Source organism: Lathyrus oleraceus, chromosome 5 (genome assembly GCF_024323335.1).
Source record: "Lathyrus oleraceus cultivar Zhongwan6 chromosome 5, CAAS_Psat_ZW6_1.0, whole genome shotgun sequence".
In the NCBI taxonomy this organism is placed as follows: Eukaryota; Viridiplantae; Streptophyta; class Magnoliopsida; order Fabales; family Fabaceae; genus Lathyrus; species Lathyrus oleraceus.
In genome coordinates, this window is record NC_066583.1 from 248,720,282 (window position 1) to 248,731,820 (window position 11,539).

Here is an 11,539-nt window from a genome sequence, read left to right on the forward strand (position 1 = left end):
ATTGTAGTGGATCTTTGATAAACGCATCCCCTTTTACCTAGGAGACCACTAGCAGGGGAGTTTGTGTGTATCCTAACTTCTTTTGTCCTCATATTTGACGTCGGTGTGAGCTCTGAGGTGGTTAGTGTCTACTCAACAATTAATCTGCAAGGACATGGGCTTTAACAGTGTTTTCGAGCTCGAAAAAGATGTCAAACTCTTAAATCTCAATATACCACTTTGTCACCCTTCTTCAAAATTTGGTCTAAAGATGACTTGCTTCAAAGTTTTATCAATGTGAACCAATATTGAATGTGCTAGAAAATAATGTTGCATTTTTCTTGAAGCTATAAATAAAGAAAGAGCAATATTTTCGATCTTTAGATAACGGGTTTCAAGACTTCTTAGTTCCTTGGACATAAAAAATACAAGATTCTGGTTATTGTGTACCTCTATCACGAGGAGATGATACTGGTTGTTTCTACTGACACTGTTAGATAATAACATATCCCCTTCCATGGGTATGGATAAGGTTGTGGGTTAAGAGAGGGTCGGTTTCAGATGTGTGAAAGCCCCCTCCCACTTCTATGTTAATTTAAATTGTACTTCAATCCTCATGAGGTTGTAGAACGGGAGTGCATGTTATGCAGATCGTGAAATGAACCAGTTAAGGACGGTGAACATCTCACTCAACTTAATTGTCCTCTCCTTCGTGAACGGGATTAATTGCAAGCCATATATCTTGATTGAATTCATTTCCATATATTTGAAAGGTAGAATCTCAAAACATTTCAGGCGTTGAGCCTAAAGGTGCTTTTCTATGATTTTACCCTCATGTTGTATTGGTGAATGCGGTTGAATGTGACAGAATGGTGGATTTCATGAAGCAAATCATCTTCAGACTCAACTATCATGTCATCCATGTACACCTCCAACATGTCACAAATATCTTGCTCGAAGATTTTATTCATCATCCTCAAGTATGTTGGACATTCATTTTTAAAACCAAAAGAAATTACATTATACATGTAGATGGTGTGCTCTATCGTGAAAGTTATCTTGGTATGATCCTTCAGATACATTGAAATTTGATTTTATCCGGAGTTGTCTACTAATTTTTCAATGTTAGGGAGAGGGAAAGACTTATTGGATACTTTATTAAGGTTAGTGTAACCAAGACACGTGTGCCATTTCTAGATGCCTTCATGATTAATGCCACATTGTCATACCCCAAAATTCACCCTACCTTTCACATAGTTCATCTAGGTCCCTAACCTTAATCATATGTATATTCTTGTGTTCGTTCATTTCATCTGCATAATCATGGTCAAATACAAGAGGACAAGTATCTTGGATTCCAAACATTGTGCTTACACCTAATGGAAACTAAGGTTTTTATGCAACTAAAGATGGCTCAATCAGTCAAACCCTAAGCCTATGTACATGCTCAACATAGGAGGCTCAACAGTGACTCTTTGTGGTTTCTATAAACCCTAATTATCCCCAAGCCCTAATTCTGGGCCACTACTCCTTAGGGGTGCCTCTAACCCCACTTCGTGGGTCCATCATCAGTCTATGGTGTGCATGTTTCACTAGCTTGCCCAAGATCTAGCCAAGGCCCACTTGGTCATTGTGTTTTCCTTGGTTTGATTAGAATTCCTCTCATGGCCCCACATGTTATCCCCTTGTTTGTTCAGGATCTTTGGTCTAAGTTTAAGTCCAGGGCATATCACATAATCATTCCTTCATCCATAGCTTGTTCATGGTTTGTTTATGTTTATTCGTAGTGCATAGTTTTCTCATGGTTTGTTCATGAAGTGTTCTTTGGTCCATGTAGTCTCACTACCCATTGGTCCATGCTAAGGCCCATCATGATCTATCAAAGTCTTGTTAGACATCACTCATTACATCATCCATTCAAGTGTGTTGATTTTAAGAGGTTTAGGTTTGACTATGTGGAGGGTTCACTCAAGTCTATTTTCCATCCAATTCATTCCATTTTCAATACCATAGCTTGCTTACTAAAGGCATGTTTATTTCAAGGCGTTCAAGTCGTTTCAAAACCAATTAATTTCATGACATATCAATTTCCTTCATTACATAGTCAAGCAAAGTGTCCAAAACATGAAAAATTATATAAAATAACAGCTTGGACCAAACATTGACTTTGGTCAACGGTTGACTTTTTTTTGTCAACTTTGACCAAAGTCAACCCAAAATCCTAAAACCCTAATTTCCCAAACTTAGACCTAACCCCATTCTATCTTGTCTTGATTCATCACCAAAGTCCATGTGTGCTCTCATTGATTGGTTCAAAGGCAAGTTTCCATTCATGTGCGAACCTACAAAACCAAAGTCAAGAACAATGCATCACCTCAACTTAAATCAGTGCATTGACTATGTTCATTAGCACCACGATAATAAAGGAATCTATGTGACCATTAGCAATGCTATTAACATCATGTCATGAGCCAAATAAATCCTGAAGCAGAACCAATTCAGAAGGTGAACCACAATACAAAACCTTGCTGCAACGCAAAAACATGAACTACGAGCTAATGAACCATTCTGCAGCATCCATCACAATGCCCAAACCAGACCTGCAATGAGCAAAATCCCGCAGTTAATTCAGGCCACACAAACAAGTCACTCGCCAGGCAGGAGAACACATACAACAATGCGTACCAACAGTCGTCATGCAAACAGACTGCAACCAGAGAAAATGATATACCGACCAATTCATAGTGCATCACAAATGAATCTTCCATGTATCAAGTGTAGCTAAGGCATCGAAACTTCAGTTGGACATGAAAAGAACATATACTATAAGCAAGCCAATCACAAGATTTTGCAGTAAACAATTTGCAGCATAAATTAGAAAAATACCATCCAGGCTTGCAACAAAATTTGAAAACCAACTAAGTTGTTTTGATCCTAACACTAGCTATGCATTCACTTAATAGTTTCTTGCATAGTCTAAGAGGTCTTGCAATGCAACATTTCATTGAGTCACTAACAACACGCCATCCTCTTAATAAGACTTATACAACCTGCAATTTCCAAGATAACTAACCAAAACCTACAATAGCAGGTCATCATTTGACCAATAGCAAACTCTAGTTCAGCTTACAACCTGCAACCTGCAGAATGCACAAATCTCTAACTCCAACTAATTTTCAATTCCTCTAACTAACTTAACAGACCCTAACATTCTCTACTACTCACAACCAACTTCAATCACTAATAGAAAACTGGTTCTAACAGATCACACTTCCCCAAGTCTAATAGAAAACTCCATATCTAACTAACTTGGCTTTGATCCCAAGTTAACAGAGTTAACTATGTTTACTCTTCATCACCTAGCATAACATCCCTGTCACAAATCATCAGCAACAACCAGTATATCACACGTCCACATTTGAATGGTAACGCAAAACATATTTATAACAGTCGTGCATCCTTCAACCAATGCACAATGAATAGTCAGTAGCAGGTTAGAAACATCGAATATATAAACATTTCAAACCTAACTACTATAACTAAAACTAACCTAATAGAACTTATAACTAATTTCCAAATAACTACATCAAAAATCAGTTACAAAACTCATTAATCCCTAAGCTGCCCTAAGCTTACCTAACTTGCCCCATTCAGTTGCAACCAACTCTAACTTCTATAAACCTCCAACCATTCTCCAATCATTTTTTGGGGATTTGGATTCTCACATTCATCACCCTGAACACTTCAGAACCTTCACTCTCTCTGAACTCAATCTCAATCGCACTCCATTGACTGAAGCCTGCTCTGTCATCTCCGATCAATCTTTCACTTTCACATTCGCTCAACTCGACGTTCATCCTCATCTTTGATCAATTTGCATCCTTCATTTTGATCCTCTTCTACCTCACAACAACCTCTCAAGAATAGTAGAAATGAGAAGAAGAAGGAGAAATAAAGAAGAGCGAGGGAAAGAAGTTCAAGTCACCTGGAATTCCGATGTCGTTTTCATCTCCGATCCACTCTGGTAAGCTCCCTGAATTTTTCATCTCATCTTCCATTTCTTAATTCCAGTAGTTTAATTGAGGTATGAGGACTCTTAGCCCTAAGGTTATGAGGAGAACAAGGTCGTGAATGCCATTTAGTTTGATTTGGTAGATTTAGGGTTCGTGGAACACTAAGATCGATTATCAACCTAGGCGCAAAATTAAGAGAAACAGATGACAGATTCAGAATCAGGAGTTGACGATGAGGCTATTGATGTGTTTAATTTGGATTTTGGGGAGTCGCCACCGCCGAAGGAGATTTCCGACGCGGGGGCTTATGGTGGTTCGTCTGAGATAAAGGCAAAATAGACGCTTAGACTAGGCGCGTATTTTGAATATTTGTTTGCATTCCCGCGCCAATCAGAAGTTTCCACGTGTGGTGGTTGACTATTATCTCAGCTTGTACTTCAGCTCATGTTCAAGCCTTTTCCCATGTCTGCTTTGTTTGGGCTCATGAATGTGGGTTTAACACTGCTCATGATATCCTCCTTGGATTCTCTATGCACCCCCTTACCGTGACTGGATTCCCATGGGCCTTTGGCCCTTAGGCCCATACGCCTGAAACTGCTTTCTGCATCATTTCCAGAATTTACACCCCCTGGCCCAATGTTTATTTATTTAACTATTTCTTACAATTTTCTTGTAATATTTCATGCCACTTTAGTTGTAGATTTAATTGTTGATTGTTTAGAATTGATAATAAGATCCATTTAATTGCCCATTTATTCACTTTAGGAATTTAATTAGGTTTAGATTAAATATGTTTAAATTTTAATTTGTGTGTTGACCATGAAAAACTCACTAAAAAAATATACTTGATTAGTCATATTAATTCTTGATTAGAGTTTCTCCATAATTCTTGACTTTTAATTCATGCTTAGAATTAATTAGGATTAATCATTTTAATTCCATATGCCATGTTCATGTATAGTGTGACCTTTAATTTCATTTTAATTGTTCAATTTCTTTGATTGTGGTTATTAGATCCATATTGAAAATGACATTTCAATTTAATATAATGGGTTAGTATGTCTATTGTTTCCACCATGGTCACCATATCACATCATTCTAATCATCATACCATCTCACTCATTCGAATTAGCATTTTAATTCCATTTTATTAATGCATACTAACCACTTGTTGTTTTTGTTGTGACATGTGAATGAGAGATCCAAACATCCTCCAAGTTATTTTTTGTATTTTTATTCAATAGTTTGTAAAATTTATTTTCCTTTCATGTCTTTATGTTGTATTGTGTGGATCCCCCCATTGTGGGTCAAATGTCCCCCACCCCTTAGTCATGTAATAACTTAGATTTATTGCTTTCTAGTTAGTTCACCATGCATGTTAATAACCAAGATAAAATACAAAACGATAAACAAAGCACTTCAAAAGAAACAAAAGGTACTTGATTCAATGTTAAGTTGTTTTCCTAATAAAACTCACACTATTGCAACGTGAATGCTTGATTCAACGTCAAGCATTCTCCATCCACTCCATGACCGATTCTATCATCTCTTCTCCATTATCTTCTCAACCTTATTCTATCCCACCTCCCTTCTTCACTCACTATTTTTTCACAATAATTTCAAATGCTTGATCTAACATCAAGTACCTTTTTCAAAACATTTTCATAACAAATTGGAATGCCAAATGGGGTGTACCTATTTCTAGACAACATTCAAGTAATTGGGTTGTCGACCGTACCTAGCCTGAGGACCCAACACTTGACTTTTCCCCTTAACACATCTAATAAGTCAAACAAGTTAGATCTAGTTTCTATGAGGAAGAAAAAGAATAGTTAGGACTTCATTATCCTTTCGATTCCCAAATACTCTAATTGTTGACTGTACTTAGTCAAGGGTTAGAGACTTGTCTCCCTCTAAGTTCCAACGATTAGACTTGCCAAATTCTTTTCACAACTCAAATATCTTTTTGGACGAAAAAGAGCGGTTAGGATAACTTGTCCTCTCAACTCCCGAGTCATTTAACCGTTGGCTGTATCTAGCCAAGGGTCTATTGTTTGTCTCCATGCATAAAATCGCCCCAACAAATCAAATCATCTTTTTCCTTAGTGCACTCTTCAAAACCTTTCAATAAGAACGTGTTACTTCTGTTCTACCGTGAACAAAGCTTAAGCCTCCATGTGCGAGCAAGTAATGTTTAACTGCTAGAGTGCGAACCAAGCGTATCCACTTTATCACAAACAAGCAAGTACTTTCTGCTCCCATGACAGAGTATACAAGCAAGTGAACAGTAACGCGTGAATGTCAATACTGTTCAGTAAAAACAACCAAATAAATACGGCATTTTTGAGCCGAACTATGAAGCTCTGACTTCCCTATTACACGTATGGGGATACGTAGGTACGAGGGCCCAAATCCTTGGCGAGAACACTAAATTAAAACTTATTTTCTCCCCAATCTTATTCTCTCATCTCATCCCAATAGCAAGCAACTTACAGATAAATAAACATCCATACGCATTTGATACGAGCAAGTGGTTTCCATGGAGTACCATGGATGTGAGGGGTGTTAATACCTTCCCCTTGCATAACTGACTTCCGAATCCACTCTTGGTTGCGAGACCGTTTCTCTCATTTGGGGTTTTATCGCTATTTTCCCTTTCCTTTGGAATAAATAAAATCCTGTGGCGAGTCTGTATTTTTCGCAGCGCTTCACACATTAGACAACAACTATGTTTACTTTAGCTTGAAAATTAAAAATGAAGTTGATAATTAAATGTATTATGAAATTAAAAATCGAGATTCAGGGTATCGATCCATATACATCTCACATGTTAAGCGAGTGCTCTACCATCTGACTTATAGCCCCAAGTATGACTTGACTTAATACTTTTTTAATATACTATATCAGATTAATAAGTTTGAGTCGAACAACTATCATTTCGATATTCTCATGTTTTCCTTGCTATATCATACTTTTTTTGTTCCTTTGTATACTCCAACCGCAAATGCTCTATAATTTGTGCTAAAAAAAAATTCAACATATGCAAAATGATTTCAAGCCCATCTTTAAGAGATTTAGCATCTTATCAAGAACATTATGGAAACTCAATCTTGGCCAACAAGACTAATGAGACCTAAGGAATGCAAAAAAGTAATGTGAGTCTGTTTCGCCCTTTTGTGTGCACCTAAGGTAAGTTATAAAACAAAGGGCCCTTTTGGATTCAAGAAGAACTCTTTTTAAAACACATTCTCCATGAATGCATCATAAAATGTTTTTGGAGTAGTTGTTATAATCTAACTCTTGATGCATTTAAGTATGTATAATGTATGTGGTCTACAATATATCGTTATAAACAAAAAGTCCATCTTCTTATTTTATTTTTATAGAAATCTTCTTCTTTTTCTCTTACCAAGATTGTTATGTTCTTATCAAAAGTTAAGTTTCTTCTCTTTTGTTGTAGGTGTCTTTATGCAAAGAATGGATTAACATCATCTATAATGGTGATATATGAGAGTTTCAGGTGCTGGATCAAATTCCTAAATTATGCATTTTGCAGTACTATTAAATTTGGAGATTGTAGAGGATATGTAAATGTTAATATATTGTGTGTCATTTTGGATTTGATTTCAAGTTGAGAAAAAAATTAACTCTAGAAATATAGAATTTATTACTAGCTAAAATTAGAATTAAGACTAAAAGATTCAATCCTAATAAATAAATATAGAGTATGCAGAGTAGGCGTAAGAATAAACATAGTCGAGCTATGCTTTGCAAGACTTAAGTCTAGTCTTTTAAAAACGTCAAAGTTTAAAATTGTCTTGTGATAACAATGGGTGATAGCAGTGTAGTTGTTAAATTGATTAACAATCTTTCACTTAAAGTTGTTCAGGAAAAATGGCAATGGTGGTTATATCTATGCAGAAAATTGAATTGCTTTTACGAGGATCCTTGTTATAAATATAATGCAATCTTCATACATGAATACATATCGTTATACACAAAAAGTCCCTCTTCTTATTTTATTTTTATAGAAACTTCTTCTTTTTCTCTTACCAAGATTGGTATGTTCTTATCAAAAGTTAAGTTTCTTCTCTCTTGTCGTATGTGTCTTTATGCAAAGAATGAATTAGTATCATCTATAATGGTGATATATGAAAGTTTCAGGTGTTGTATCAAATTCCTAAATTATGCATTTCACAGTATGCTAAGGGTATCGATCCCCATACCTCTTGCATGCTAAGGGAGTGCTTTACCATCTGAGCTACATCTTCATATATAGAGTGAATGTAAATATTAATAACACCAACTTAAAAAATTTGAGAAGTTAACTAAGATAGGTGATTATGACATGAAAAATGATACCTTCAAATGCTATGCCAATCTCCTATTATGTTTTATAGGACACCTTGTGCAACATCCACATTTGAAGAAAGCTAACATATTTATACTTATATTATAAGTTCTCCAGTAAATCCAAATATTGTTTGAACTAGCATGAGTCATATCCAAAGATGAGTGACATACAATCACATATGCAAAGTTATGTTCTCAATGTATGTAATGGTCAAGGTGATCCATGATGGCCTTGTTGTTCCTGGTATCACAGAGCCCACGACTATTTTTGTGAAGAGATTGAGTATCTAAAGTGTTTCTTGAATGAAAAAATCGTTGATACCTTCCATTTTTGTGCTTTCCAGTTTTGATAGGACTTATGTTTTAATGTTCTGCTCCCTTCTCACATGGGCAGTCTCATATATATTGAATGAGTTCAATTTGTCTTTGACCATGACTACATATATCTATTATAGTGAATATTTGACAAGTGCATCCCCCTTGACCTGGGAGACCACTAGCGGGGATTTCATGTGTAGCGTGACTTCTTTTGAATTCATCTTTGACGTTAGTGTGTGCTCGGAGGTGGTTAATATCTACTCAATAATGAATCCGCAAGGTCATGGGCTTTGATGGTGTTTTAGAGCTCCAAAAAGATGTCAAACTCTTAAATATCTATATACCACTTTGCCATCCTCCTTCCAAATTTGATCTTAAGATGACTAGTGTGAACCAATATTGAATGTGCTAGAAAATAATGTTGCAGTTTTCTTAAAGTTATTAATAGAGAAAGATAAAAAAAAATCGATATTTAGATAATGGGTTTCGGGACTTGTTAGTTCCTTGGACATAAAAAGTACTAAATTCTAGTTATTGCATACCTTTATCCCCTATTTGAAAGGTAGAATCTCGAAAAAATTCAGGCGTTGACCCTAAAGGTGCTCTTCTCTGATTTTACCCTCATATTGTATTGGCGAATGGAGTTGAATATAACAAAGTGGTAGATTTCATGAAGCAAATCATCTTCGGACTCAACTATAATGTCATCCATGTACACCTCAACATGTAGCAAATCTCTTGCTCGAAGATTTTATTTATCATCCTCAAGTATGTCGTACATTCATTTTTCAAACCAAAAGAAATTGCATTATACATGTAGATGATGTGCTCTATCGTGAAAGTTATCTTGGTATGATCCTTCAGATGCATTGAAATTTGATTTTATCTGGAGTTGTCCACTAATTTGTCAATGTTAGGGAGAGAGTAAGACTTATTTGAGACTTTATTAAGGTCAGTGTAACCAAGAAACATGTACCATTTCTAGATGCCTTCATGATTAGTGCCACATTAGACAAAAGCTATGTTTACTTTAGCTCGAAAACTAAAAATGAAGCTAATAATTAAATGTATAATAAAATAAAAAATCAATATTCACGGTATCGATCCCCATATATCTCGCATGCTAAGCAAGTGGTCTACCATCTGATCTACATCCCCAATTATGACTTGACTTAATACTTTTTTAATATACGATATCAAATTAATAAGTTTGAGCCAACCAACTTTCATTTCGATATTCTCATGTTTTCCTTGCTATATCATATTTTTATTGTTCCTTCGTATACTCCAACCGCAAATGCTCTATTATTTGTGCTTAGAAAATTCAACATATGCAAAAATGATTTCAAGCCTATCTTTAAGGGATTTAGCATCTTATCAAAAACATTATGGAAACTTAATCTGGGCCAAGAAGGTTTTGAGACCTAAGGAATGTAAAAAATCAATGTGAGTCTGTTTCAACCTTTTGTATGCACCTAAGGTAAGTTATAGAATAAATGGCCCTTTTGGATTCAAAAATAACTCTTTTTTAAATGCATTCTCCATGAATGCATCATAGAATGTTTTGTAGAAGTTGTTTGATTCAATCAATAATCTAACTCTTGATGCATTTAATTATGTATAGTGTATGTGGTCAGCAATATATCAGTATAAATAAAAAGTCCCTTTTCTTATTTGATTTTTATGGAAATCTTTTTTTTCTCTTACCAAGATTGTTATCTTCTTATCAAAAGTTAAGTTTCTTCTCTTTTGTAGTAGGTGTCTTTATGCAAAGAATGAACTAATAGCATATATAATGGTGAAATATGAGAGTTTCAGGTATTGGATCAAATTCCTAAATTGTGCAATTTGTAGTACTATTAAATTGGGAGATCGTAGATGATATGTCAATGTTAATATATTGTGTGTCATTTTGGATTTGATTTCAAGTTGAGAAAAAATTAACACTAGAAATATATAATTTCTTTTTAGCTAAAATTAGAATTAAGACTAAAAGATTTAATCCTAATAAATAAATATAGAGTATACAAAATAGGTGTAAGAATGCACATAGTCGAGATATGCTTTGTAAGACTTAAGTCTAGTCTTTTAAAAACGTCAAAGTTTAAATTTTATTTGTGATAACAATGGATGATAGCAATGTAGTTGTTACATTGATTAACAATCTTTAACTTAATGTTGTTAAAGAAAAATTTCTATGGCAGTTATATCTATGCAGAAAATTGAATTGCTTTTATGAGGACCCTTGTCATAAATATAAGTCAATCTTCATACATGAATACTACTCCGTAACAAGTTATTAGTAAAAATCTTATATTTCACATTTATTAAGAAAATTTATAATTTTGTGTCTTTTTTTAAATATGTTTTATGGAAAGATGTAAAAAAAATTGATTGGTTGTTGTTTTTGGAAAAAATAAGAGAGAAACTAAATTAAATGTTAATATAATATTTTACGGTTATTAAGAAATTTTAAAATTTTAAAATTTTGTTCATTTTTTAAATATGTTTTATGGAAAGATGTAATAAAAAAAATTGATTGATTATTGTTTATGGAAAAATACATCAATGCTTCAAAAATAAAATAAAAAACACACATAAATTGGAGATGCGGGGTATCGATCCCCGTACCTCTCGCATGCTAAGCGAGCGCTCTACCATCTGAGCTACATCCCCATATATAAAGTGAATGTAAATATTAATAAGGCCAGCTTAAAAAAATTGAGAAGTTAACTAAGATAGGTGATTATGACATAAAATATGCTACCTTCAAATGATATACCACTCTCTTATTACGTTTTAAAGGACACCTTGTGCAACATCCATATTTGAAGAAAGCTATATATTATACTTATATTATAATTTCTCTAATAAAT

General features: G+C 34.5%; 1 non-coding gene across 1 annotated transcript; it reads right to left on the reverse strand.

Annotated features, from left to right (window-relative positions):
* Window positions 1-11,266: 11,266 nt before the first annotated feature.
* TRNAA-AGC (transfer RNA alanine (anticodon AGC)) lies at window positions 11,267-11,339 on the reverse strand. The gene has a single exon. It is a non-coding gene; the product is annotated as a tRNA-Ala (tRNA).
* Window positions 11,340-11,539: the final 200 nt, after the last annotated feature.